This window comes from Euprymna scolopes, chromosome 38, assembly GCF_053919585.1.
Source record: "Euprymna scolopes isolate OS-2025 chromosome 38, ASM5391958v1, whole genome shotgun sequence".
NCBI classification, from domain to species: Eukaryota; Metazoa; Mollusca; class Cephalopoda; order Sepiida; family Sepiolidae; genus Euprymna; species Euprymna scolopes.
Genome location: NC_136519.1, coordinates 33,718,268 through 33,731,335, shown reverse-complemented (window position 1 = coordinate 33,731,335; position 13,068 = coordinate 33,718,268). Strand labels below are relative to the sequence as shown.

General features: G+C 29.2%; 1 protein-coding gene across 2 annotated transcripts in view; it reads right to left on the bottom strand.

Annotated features, from left to right (window-relative positions):
- The window catches only part of LOC145263127 (uncharacterized), a 311,291-nt gene that overhangs the window by 47,450 nt on the left and 250,773 nt on the right, over positions 1–13,068 (bottom strand). The gene's annotated exons all lie outside the window — the stretch shown is intronic.

Here is a 13,068-nt window from a genome sequence, read left to right as displayed (position 1 = left end):
AACACCGTATGGCAAGGTAAATACTGTAACCAGGGTCCGGAAAAATATCATATTCCACATCATAACCTGGAAAAATAGTATCCTAAGGCCACCGTATCGTAAAGTGAAGGAACCGATTTGCCTTGTCACCGCTTCCAGTAGCACTATGGAGAATGGAAATATACCCGGTACATCTAGTGTGATTGATGTGAGAGTTCAAAAGTCAGCTCTCTAGACAAAATGTGCTAGAAATGCAGGTGTTGATTATCAAACAGGAATTACTTCACGTGTCCAGGACGGGACAGAGTTTTGAGGCAGTTTGAGCCGAGGAAGCGATCAGACCACACATGCCCGACAATATAGAAATCTAAGTAAATTTCTTCAAGACTGTTCATTCGTCAATAATTTTTAAGGCTAAGTAAGAAAATTAAGCAAGAAGGAATTAATTTTAGCCTTTTTAAGTCTCTCCCCTTAAGAACGGATTTCTCTCCTCAATAAAAGCTTTGAAATCGTAAGAAGTCTCCATTGTTCCATGCTTGAGTTTTATTCATCTAAATTAAACAGCTGATCAACAGCAACTAGGAGATGCAATCATACAAAGAACGGCACACATGAAAAAGTGAACATTAAAGACTGGAGACCAGACTGTGCATGTATGTAAAAAAAAAAAAAGAAGAAAAAAAAAACTTTCATTAATTTATTTTTTCTTGATTGCTCGCTAGCAACACCCCAATATGTTCAGCGAATACACATTCCCTTTGTTTAACATTTTGTTTAATATGAAATTGTGAAAATTGTGCAAACAGCAACTCGTTCAAAAAAAATCTTCACAAAACAAAAAAAAAAGAGGAAATGCCAGGAATACATATTTTGTAAATTTTATTTTAAATTATATTTTAATATTAATGAAAAAAATTTAATAAAAATGAAAAAACAAAAAAACAAAAAACTGATACATGTTATTCAACAATTTTGTATATATGAATGCGAAAATAATTATTGTAAATACTTGAATATCATACGATTGTGTGACCCCGGAAATTTAGCCTTCAAACCTGTAATCTGTGAGCTAGAAGCTTGGTGGGTTTAGACTCAAATTCATCTGTTTGTGGAAATATATTTTCTATCCCCCTTTCTTGATTGTCCATAATTTTTCAATTTATTTTTAAGGAAAATATCTCCCTATAAGTGAGACCCATGAACATTCCACAGTTGTATCCTTTTTTTTGTTATACATTATCTTTATGATTACCGATTCACTTCACTTCCGGTTGCTTTTTCGTTTTTAATTGAGGTTTTAGGATATTTTTTTGTTTATTAAATTGTTAGGTGAAAGTACCGAATAGATAAAGTCCCCCACCCTCCATTTTCAATGTTACGAGCTTTTCTAAATAATAACGTTATTATTATTATTATTGAATATTTCTAAATAATAACGTTATTATTATTATTGAATATTTCTAAATAATAACGTTATTATTATTATTATTATTGAATATTTCTAAATAATAACGTTATTATTATTATTTAAAAAAAAAATATATTAACGTAGAAAAGGGGCTACCGGAAGTGAAATGCAAACAGTAATCATAAAGACAACCATTATCATTCTATGGACATCTGGTACGAACGCAAACCCCACAATATTATTGTACTACTTTGTTCAAACTGAAACCGTTATCTAAGCATACTCTGGTCGATGTAGCTTCGGAATAAATCTAGTTATGGCAGGAGGGGATAGTCTATCCCCAAAACCTTTGTAAAAATTTGTGAAATATCTTCATTTCCGTCCAGTGTGTATGCAAAACCCCACAATATTCTTTTACCAATTTTTGGATAGAACAGATGCTACACTTTGAAATATTCATTTGCAGAAAATATGAAGATTTACATTTTAAAAAATACTGGTAATCCTGTTAATATGCACACGCAAAGACAGAACACGGCGGATCTAGTGGAGTTAAGCTTGACGGACTATCCTGCTATCCTCATGGAAGCAGTAGTTCCTGTGACGTTCAACGAAAGGACTTTGGGGAGGGGGGCTGGTGTTAGGAAGATCACCCAGCTTTAAAAATTTGCTTCAATCTTATGTGTCGGACATGGGGAATAAAGAGAAGTAAAACCAAGTAAGAAGAAGAAAAAATAATTTAAATAAGGATGTTGTAGTTTGTTTGAAGCATTGTGCGTGGTGTGAAAGGAGTTATGTTTGAAGGCTATATCAATGCAGTTTGTAGGAAACACCACAAACATGAGTTAGCATATAAAAGAATAATGACAATATTAGAAGAAATTTTCAATAATTTTCAATTATATTATGTTTATTTACCAACATAATGTATCGTACAAAATGGTAGGTATTGATGTCAATCTGTTGGCAAATAAATGTAATATAATTGAAAATTTCTAATATTGTCATTAATTCTTTTATATGCTAACTCATGTCTGTGGTGTTTCCTACAAACCGCATTGTTATAGCCTTCAAACAATTCCTTTCACATTTTAAACTAATTAAGCACAAAGCTATTAAAAAATGTGGGGAAAATAGGTGCTGTTGGTCATCCTTGGTCACAATTACTTAAAATTGTCTATCCTACTCTTAACTAAATTCATCTCAGTCACCATAATACCACATTTACTCAAGAGGGTCGTCTTTAAAAGCACAGTTCAGGATAATCAGCTGCAACATTTATCATAATCATAGCAACCAGCTTTTGAACTGCCATTGTGTTGTGCAAGTGACGTTAAGCAGGCAGATACTGCAATGGGTCTATATACAATTTATTTATACAAACATTATTGGCTACATATGTGTGCACATGTTGGAGTTGTTTTTGAAATGCAACCTCATCAAGCTGAAATCTTCACATCAAAATTTTGGTTTGAAGAGGTAGCATTTTAAAAGAAATCGCAACTGAAACATGTATGCAAATATGCAGCCAATAATGTTTATATAAATAAAGAAGTTATACTATATTTCCACATTCTTGGAAGCCAACTGTAAATATAACGAGCTGAAAGTACATGGCAACTTTTATAAATTCCATTAAAATTTTTTTCCAAATTTGTATAAGAACGTAATGTTTATCTCAGCATAGTTTCCGATAGTTCTGGACTTTTCCTTGACACTGGAATCAAGCAATATCGATTCAGGAGAGATGAAATAAGAATTCTACAATCCTTTCTTCATGATTACCTGTGTAAATTCCATTATCTCTAAAGATGGTAAACTCTATAGCAGGGATACTCAACTGGGGTCCATGAAGTTTTAAGAGGGTCCCCAGGAAAAAAAAGTTTCTATTTATTTTATTAGTAAATGGACTGGGTTTATTGAAATTTTCAATATTTGGAGTTAATGTTATAAAAATAACAAAATGGATTCATTGTTAATTATTTTTTTAATAACCTAGAAACAAATATTTGATAAGAAAAAACATATACACAGTGTCTCAAAATCAACCATCTTTTTTGATGCTACCTTATATTTAAAAATAGAAAACTAGATGATTAATTTTGTGACACCCTGTATGCAGATATGGGATCCACACATGATAAAATGGTTCTGAGGTGTTCAATAAGCAAAAAAAGATTGGCCATCCCTACTTTCAGTCGTAGGAAATTATAATATGTCCATTCCTAATTAATGCAGCTCAATCGATAAATCAGTAAGAAAAATGCCTCCCTTGCGTGTGGTGCAAGTATGATCCCCTAATATTATATTAAAAAAAAATGTAGGCTGCAGAAGATAACATGGTAAGCAGGTATATAGGGTTTTGAAAAGGCAAATAAAAAATATTTTAAAAAGTAAAAATACTGACGTTAGATTTTTTTTTTGTAACATAAAAAAAAGGTTCAGTTTTTTTTCTCCAAATTCAAAACATGTAATAAGATTAAAAAAAAAAAAAAAATTGGCTTAAATGTTTCTGTTTTAAAAATGATTAAAAAAAAATGCTTCCACAATTTCTAATACTTTTTTTTTTTTTTAAATATAGTTTGGTGCTTTGTATAGTGATATAATTATCTTCCTTTTTATAGAGTCAATTGGAATGGATGCTTTGAGTCATCCATTTGACAAAATGCTAATCTGTCACCCGTTATAGTTCTCAGTAGGCACCGCCAAAACTGGGGGGGCAGGTCAGTACTTTTTGACGGACCGTCTTTTTAAAAATCTACCAAAAATCAGGTAATTATCCGATCAATACGAAATTTTCAGCGATTATTAGGAGAAGAATGAACTTTATAACAGTGTACTTATTTTTCATAAACGATATTTATATATATATTTTTTTTTGCTTACAACCCCCCCCCTTGTTTTGAAGTGGGAACAAATATGCTTAAAATAATCATCTGAAACTGAACAAAACATATTGTGTTGTTGTAAGGGACAGAATTATAGATTAAAAAAAAAAAAAAAAAAATTGTTTGCATACCTTATTTTGACGTCTGAATATCAGAACTTCGATTGTGTTTAATTATCCCGCTTTTGAGTTTTGAAGTGTGAAATTCGGTTAATATGTTAAGTAAAATAATTAATTTAAGTTAAGCAAAACAAAAAAAAAAAATTTTTTAATATTTAGACGAAAAAAGCCATTTTAAAATTTTTGATAAATAAATTAACAATTTTTTTTTAGCGAGCCGAATAATGCATGACCATTATTAAACAGAGCATGCTTTGAACAATCGATACAAAAAAAAAAAAAATTCGATAAATATTGTGCCCTTTGTGTTAAAAATAGCATCATTTTTTTCGATCTCGTTTGAAAACGTTTGCCGCCTTTCGACTACGGTGGACCAAACGCGCTGAAATATATTTTTTTTATTCTGCTTTAAATTGCCCCCTCCCCCCATTTTGGGGAGCCTGGCCCCCACACACATACACATTAAAAACCAAACTCATACAAATGGTCACCCATCTGGTACTGGCCAGCCTCAGCTTAATAATACATTGAAATTTTCGTCACTGAAAAATAAGTTTTTTTGGCCTGTTTGGTCTTCCATAGTTTTCGTCTCATCAAAAGAAAACGTAAACAGAGTCGATCTGAACTCTACGGCGACGCGAAATGTCTGGTTACCTATATGAATAAGTGGAATTATTTGAAATTCAGGTACTTATATTATAATATTTTTGCATATTCTCATAGAAAATCATCCTAAATCTTAGTTAGACAATAAATGAATAAATAAATTATTTCAAAAACCCTTTTTTTTAAAATATTTAAGTACGTTATTTGTGCAAGACAAAAAATATCAATTGTTAACTTTTTGGGAAAATTTAACATTTAAAATTGAATTAAAAATAGTAGAAAAAGTTTTACATTATTCTGTTTTCTATATGATAAAATTCAGGGTTTTATCTTTCTGGAAAAAAAAAAGTTACTCAGAAATAATGGATTTTAATAAATGTAATTTAGTTTTAAAAAACAACAACAACTTGATTTTGCGGCCATTTTTGGCGGTGCCTAGTTCTCAGAAAGGATAGCACACCTTTATACAGCGGCGCTTTTGCTGGGCGGAATATTTTCTTAAGCACAACATTGCTTAACGTTGGATATTCTAACGAGAACTAATGTAATTATCTCCCCTTTTATAAATAACCGTGATTATTTCCCTTTTTATAGGATCAGATTAACGTGATTATCTCCCTTTTATAGGGCAGATAAAGTAATCTCGACTTTTATTTTTTATTTTGTTTCAGGGTGGTAAAATAAGGGAGATATCTAAATTTATTTTAGATTCTTTTTTCAATAATTTATTTTAAACAAATACGATATATATTTTAAACAAAATAGGATGCCTCAATAATAATTCTGATTTCGTTTATCAACGTCTCTCTGGAAAGGGATGGGATTCATTTCCAGAGGATTTCCCTTAATCCCGGCTTCAAACCAGGAGCTTCAAAAAATAAATATATAAATAAATAAATAAATAAATAAATAATATATATAAAAATAATCTTACCCAGTTAACATGGGTAAATATTCCACATACCATTTTGAACATAAACAACCAATAACTGTATTTTCAACATTTTGAACATACATAACCGTAAAAATGCAGTTATCTACATTTTTAGATGTGACTCTCACTCGTTCTCCTCGGATTAAAAAATGGCTGAATGTGGATTACAGATCTCAACACTATTTACGGTACAATAACATGGCTTAAAACTTTTAACATTTTCTTTTTTACGCATATCAGCAACAAAGTAAACTAAATTGTTTACAACTAATTTTCATTAACGGTTTTTCCTTTATAATAATTTATGTCGGTATTAGTAATGATCATCATATTAAGCAGTTTTTAATCAATTTTCAAGAGAAGTTAACAGAAAAAAAGGGTTGAGAAGGAAAGCTAACAAATAACTGTTACCAAAGGCAATATTAGTTACTTTTCAATATACCTACCTGTCCATTTTTATATGTTTCATGTGTTTTTAATATTTTAAAACGCCTTTATCGGATTTTAATTATTCATCGAAATCTAAACACAAACAGTTAAACTTAAAAATGGCAGAACCAAACTTGCCTGGCGTTTGCTTAATGTTTTTTTCTTTTTAGATTTTTTTTTTTTAGGGATGGGGGCGAAAAAAAAAAAAAAAAAAAAAAAAAAATCAACGTGTAGTTTCCAAACCTATGAAAATTGACTTTTCTACGCAACTAAAAAGAGAAGAGTACAAAAAAAAAAAATAAAAAAATAAAAAAATAAATTTAAAAAAAAAATCACACTTTAAAGACAGTTGCCGAATGTATGTCAATTATCTTTGTTTGCCAGTCTAAAATTACATAGTTGACCAAACTTTTTGATTGAAAAAAAAAAAAAAACACTTTAAAATACTTAACACACACACACACACACACACACACACACACACACACACACACGAGCGGCTAAGTAGAAAAGTAAATGTTATTGTCTTTTTTAACAGTTTCAAAATTCCCCATATTAAAAAAAAAAAAAGAAAAAAAAAATATGTACGCACCCGTGATGAAACGCAAAAATCATATTCCAAAAATGACATAAATTGATCAAGTAGTTTTATTTTTCTAAAGAAAATCATTTTAAAACGAGTAATGGGAATTTGTAAGCATTGCAACATAAATCTATAAAAGTATGAATTGTTCAGTTATCCCTTTGTTTCTTGAGATTTTTGAAAATGGCGGTTGAGACAGTCACTCCTCGGATATTCATAAAATTTCATTATCTTATTTAAAAATAAAACTACGTGATTAAGTTACTTGATTTTTGGAATATATTTCGTTTCGTCATTGGTACATACATCATACAAATTTTTCTTTATAAGTGTTTTTTTTTTAATATAGGGAGAATTTTGGAAATAATTAGATATTTGTTTCACCTCCTTTTTTATGTTAAGTTTTTTCTTGAAAACTGCCGATTTCTTTTTATTGATTATAAAGATCCAAAGTCAACAACGAAGAAAGATTAATTCGTCTAAGGGACGTAACTCTACTTCTAAGAAATTTGTTTTATACGATAATTTGCGATGCTAATTGTAAGAAAAGAAAGATAACACTATTTTTTCTTCTTCCAAGAGAAAACTTTTTTTTTTTTTTCAACTACCATATTTAATGTAAAAAAAAGTAAATATAATAGATAATTTTATTAATTTATTTTTACATTTACTAAAATGTTTTGTTAAAGAAAAATTATGGTACTGGCAATCATGAAATTTAACTCTGAAGAATTAAAAAAAAAAAATAGTCGTGTCGTAATAAATTTATCTATTATATATTAAAAATGTTTTTTTTAGTTTTTGTTACATTATATAAAGTAGTTGAAAAAACAACATTTCCTTGTTTAAAGCGAAACTATACGCATCTTTTACCAGCACCATAATTTTTCTTGAACGTTCGAATAAATGTAAAAAATTTTTTAAAATAATCAAACAAACAAAAAAATACAATATTATATTATATTTACATTTTTGATACATTAAATAAAGTAGTTGGGAAAAAATTGTTTGAAACAAACAAAAAGAGTTGTATCTTTCTGTCCTTAATTAGTGTCCTAAATTAAAAAAAAAAATCTTAGTAAAAGTAGAGTTACGTCCCTTAGATGAATCAGTCTTTCTTCATGATTGCCGATCCAAACTTAATAATTTGACTTTATTTTTAAGATGACCAATTTACTCGTTTACGCAGAAATATTTAAAAAAAAAAAAAAATTAATTTAGAAATAGAATTTCGACTAAGAATTAATCTGTTTTATATAAATGTAAATATATATATATATTTTTAAATATAAATTTATAAATATATATATATTTTTAAATATAAATTTATAAATATATATATATTTTTAAATATAAATTTATAAATATATATATATTTTTAAATATAAATTTATAAAATCAAAGAGTTACTTCAACCATTTCTTCAATTCTAGAAATGATTTTAACACTTTTCTTAAAACGAAGAACATCACAACCATCATGAATATTCATTAAATAAAATAAAAAACGGAAAAATGGTTCTTTGATATGACAGACTCGTGTTCAAATATTCAAACTTTCCTTTGGTTTAGGAGCATAAACTGAACACAATAAGTGGAATTTGCCATAAAAAATAATTTCAACTTTTTTTTTTTTTTTTTAATTATAGAGTGGCAACGGGAGATAACTAATCCCAACTTAAGATAACTAATCTCAACTTAATTTTTAATTTTTTAAAAAAATAATTAATTTTAACAAAGATTTTTTCGTATTTATTCGTTTATTTTCCATCACTTAGTTTTAATTTTTTTTTTTTTTTACAATTATAGTAAAGATTTTTTTTTTCAATATTTAATTTTAATACAAAAATAAAACAAAGAAAAACTAATATAGATATGAAACGGGCTGATCTGAAGTCTGACATTTCCAAAACATAGTTAACGAAATTGTATTTTTAGTTTATTCTCTAAATCAATAAAACCTAGAATAGAAATTCTTTGTTTAATCAATTGCTAAAAAATAAAATAAAATAAAAAATAAAACCAAGTTGGGAAAAGTTATCTTTCTTGCTTTGTTATCCTAAAGTAAAAAACGGTCGTAATTTCTGTCTTGAATTTAAGACTTAAACATTCCTGTGATTTTGAAAATTTTAAGCTAAAAGTTATTTCTCTAAGTAAACATTATGCTTCAAAGAAACCATGATTTTTAGTGCACCTATGTTGCATTAAATAACCATATTTATTTATAACACTGGAATAAAATCGATAAAAACTAAACGTGTTAGCATCTATTTGTAAAATTGTTCAATTAATATAAAATTTATATCGTTATGTTGGATATAAAATCTTATTGCAAAGATAAAATACGTCGTACTAAAAAAAAAAAAAAGAAAAAAGGGGGATTTCTCTTGCTATATATATATATATATATATATATATATATATATATATATATATATATATATAAGAGTAGGTAGTAGTTTGCTTGAAGCATTGTTGGTAAAGAAATATATATATATATTTTTTTTTTAAAGCCAAAAACAATGCGGAGGAAGACCGGAAAAGATGAAGTAAGAAAGAAAAACAAACAGATATATACGAGTATGGCTGAATAGAGGAGTGTCTAACCTTTATTTGACTATCATTCTTCACTTCAATGTATTTTGTCTTCTATTTTGAAAAAGAGAGGTACCTTTCTCTCGAAATTAATCAAAGTTCCACACCACCCACGGACTTTACATACACCGGACATACCAGCAACTTGGTAATAAATAATTATACATTGAAGTGAAGAATGATAGTCAAATAAAGGTTAGACACTCCTCTATTCAGCCATACTCGTCTATATCTGTTTGTTTTTCTTTCTTACTTCATCTTTTCCGGTCTTCCTCCGCATTGTTTTTGGCTAAAAAAAATTCTAATGTTACGTTATTCAGATTGGCACTTATGGCGGTAATTAAAAGTAAAGAAAATACGAAAAGTCTGTATGATGTATGTATTCGTTACAAAGACGTCATATTCCCAAAATTAGGGAAATTAATTTAGTAGTTTTCGTAAATGTTACCTTATGCTACAACAGAACACCGTCACCGACTACTCTAATTTGGATGTCGCTGACTACGAATCTGATAATCAAACCCGTCGCAAGTTTACCGTTTGCATGGTATGAACCTCTGAACCCTGGAACTATTTTACGCCATTTCACCGCCTTCAGTGGTGTTTTCTTAAATGATGCGTTCGAGTGCGCACGCGAGTAGTGAATGGCCTTATCACATCGCGGAGGAATATTGTGCGGATGTTTTAAATAACAAAGTTTTCAAAAAAAAAAAAAAAGAAAAAAAAAGAAAGAAAGAATGTGGTTCATTTTTTGTGTTCCCTAGTTTTTAATGCTTTTTAATTGATATAAAAAAAAAAAAAAGAAAAAAGTTTTCACGAGTTTACAAAAACATTTTCATGTTTTCCGTTTTTGGGGGTGGGTGGGGGTATTCAATTATAGAACTTGTGTAGTTTAACATGTGCTTCTGCAGTTTAATTAACCGTTTTTCCGTAAGTAACGCGCAGACATTTACTGAGTAGAATACCGTTCAACATTTCACAAAAATTCTGTTTGCATCGGGGAAGAGGACGATTTTAGCGATTTTATTACAAAACTGCGTTGAACATAACATTCAACATTTGTGACCTCTCAACTTCAATTTGAATTGTCTTTCCTTTTTCATTTCATCGAATATAATCATGGCCGATGAAAACACTGACTCGCTTACTTGATCAAATTACGTCTATTTCATCTTTGTTCCGTAACAAGTACGTACATCATACAGACTTTTCTGTATTTTTTTTTTTTTACTTTAAATTGCAACCATAAGTGCCAATCTGAATAAGCACCGATTTTAGTTATCATGTAGATAAATGCAAGTGTTATTAGAAGTTGGTAAACATTAACGGTCGCGGTCAGAATAAATTCTGTAGAAACATTAAAAATGGTTTTACGTTGTTTTTATTAACTATTATGTATTTTTAATAATATTTGTTATATTAAATAAATATTATTAAATGAGAAATCATTTTGGGTGGAGATTCGAGTTTCGGTTTTAGATTAACACGATATCAAGTCAAATTCTGTAGCCGTTTTGTTTCCATTTAGCTTATTGTCATAATGTTAACATTTCAAACGTGTTTTTCTCAGCTTTACATGCACAATACTAAATAGATTTTAATTAGAAAAGATTCCACATTTAGTATATATATATATATATAAGCATTTGTTAGCTATACAAATTTTTTTCACGATCTTCTGACCACGACTATTACACATTACCACGAGTTCAGTTCATTCAGAGATGAGAAAAATTTGAAACATATATATAAAAACAACTACTTGCTTATTTTCACTAAATATTACTTGTCTAGGTTTGCATAAAATGAGTAGTGATTCGGCTATCTTTACAATCACTGTTTCGACTTCACTTCCGGTGACTAGACTGCGTTTGATTTTTTGTATCTTTTGTTTATTAAACCGTTTTGTGAAAAAAGTACAGAGTGGATAAAGGAAACACCCCCACCTTCCATGTTAAGAAGCTTTTCAAAATAATAACATTATTATTTAAAAAAAAAAAAAAAAAAATCCTTATATGGGGAGTAACAACCGGAAGTGAAGTTGAAACAGTATTTGAAAAGTTAGCCGAGATTGTTATGTTAAGCAGGAAAAAGGTCTCTGAAGTTTGACACTATTATTAATTATAAAAAGGTTTTAGTTCAAAGAAAAAACACATTAGAAAACAAACAAAGCATAAACAAACATCTAAATACTAATGTCCACTAAAAAAAAAAAAAAAAAAAAAATATGGAAGCATCATTTTTTTTTCTTTTCCTTTGGTTAAAAACTTCAATCAACGAAAAACAAAGTCGAAAAAAATCAAAGTTGAAAAAACAAGAAAAGCGAGCCAATTTCTAGAGGGAGGGCAAGGATATGACAGAATAAATATTAAAAAAAAAGTTTGTTAGTATGCATATTAAAACAGTTCTTTTTCATTTGAGGCCAAATCTTTTTCTTTCTTTTTTTTAATGTCTAAAGAAAGAAAGAAAAATGATGGCTATAGGATTTTTACAGACACTCATCAACCTAATTTTTTTTTATCATTATTCGATTAAAAAAAAAAAAAGAAAGCGTGGTGCTTGTCCAAAATTCAACGAAAAAAAAAAAAACGCAAAAAATCTTCATGACGTACATACCTGTCATAGAACGAAAATGTCATATTACAAAAATGACGTAAATTGATTATGTATATTTTTTTTTACTAAGAAAATCAGATTTTATGAAGAAGTTAGGATCTGTATTTCGCTCCGCCATTTTTAACATTCATCACTTGTTACCTCCTTCTTAACAACCTCGCCAGAAATAGCGATAAAACATGTTCAGTTTCCTCCCACTGCAAGAACTTAAATACCAGGGTCGGAAAGTGGGATTGAGAAATCAGTACCCCCAAGGAGGGGCACTCTGACTTACAAAAAATGCCTGGGCAGTCCCGTCGGCATTCCCTTGTGAGGGCACCTCAGGCGATCAGCAATAAACTAACCCCTTCACAAAGGGAAAAGGCAAGGCCTGGAAAGGTGGACCTCCTAGAACTGCACAGAACGAAACTCCCGTAACAAAATCAACAGGGACCGGATCATTACAGGAATGGTCTAATCTCAGTTGATTTTGAGGGCCGAGAATAAAAATCCTTCGCCAAATTTAAATAGAGATAAAAATCAGCCATGTATGGCTGCAATGTACTAATAATTGCTAAAAGACATAAAAAAAATGATTTCTATATGCAAAAAAAAAAAAAAAAAAAATTGCTTGATCTGTTTATGTGATTTTTGGAATGTAACATTTTTGTTTCATAACGTGTACATACAAAGATTTTTTTTTGCGTTTTTGTCTTTTTAATTAGGTTGAATTCTGGACAAGCGGTACAAATTTCTTTACAAATAAAAACAAGCTTTTTTACTCTTTTGGCACTGGGGTAAAAAAAACAAACAACAAAAAACTCTTTGAAAGGTACATTTAAATTTGGTTTGATGCTGTTTTATTCAAGAATCATGTCTCCTCGCATCCTCCATTTCTCAAGTGAGGAGTAATTATCTAAAAACAAGTATGAT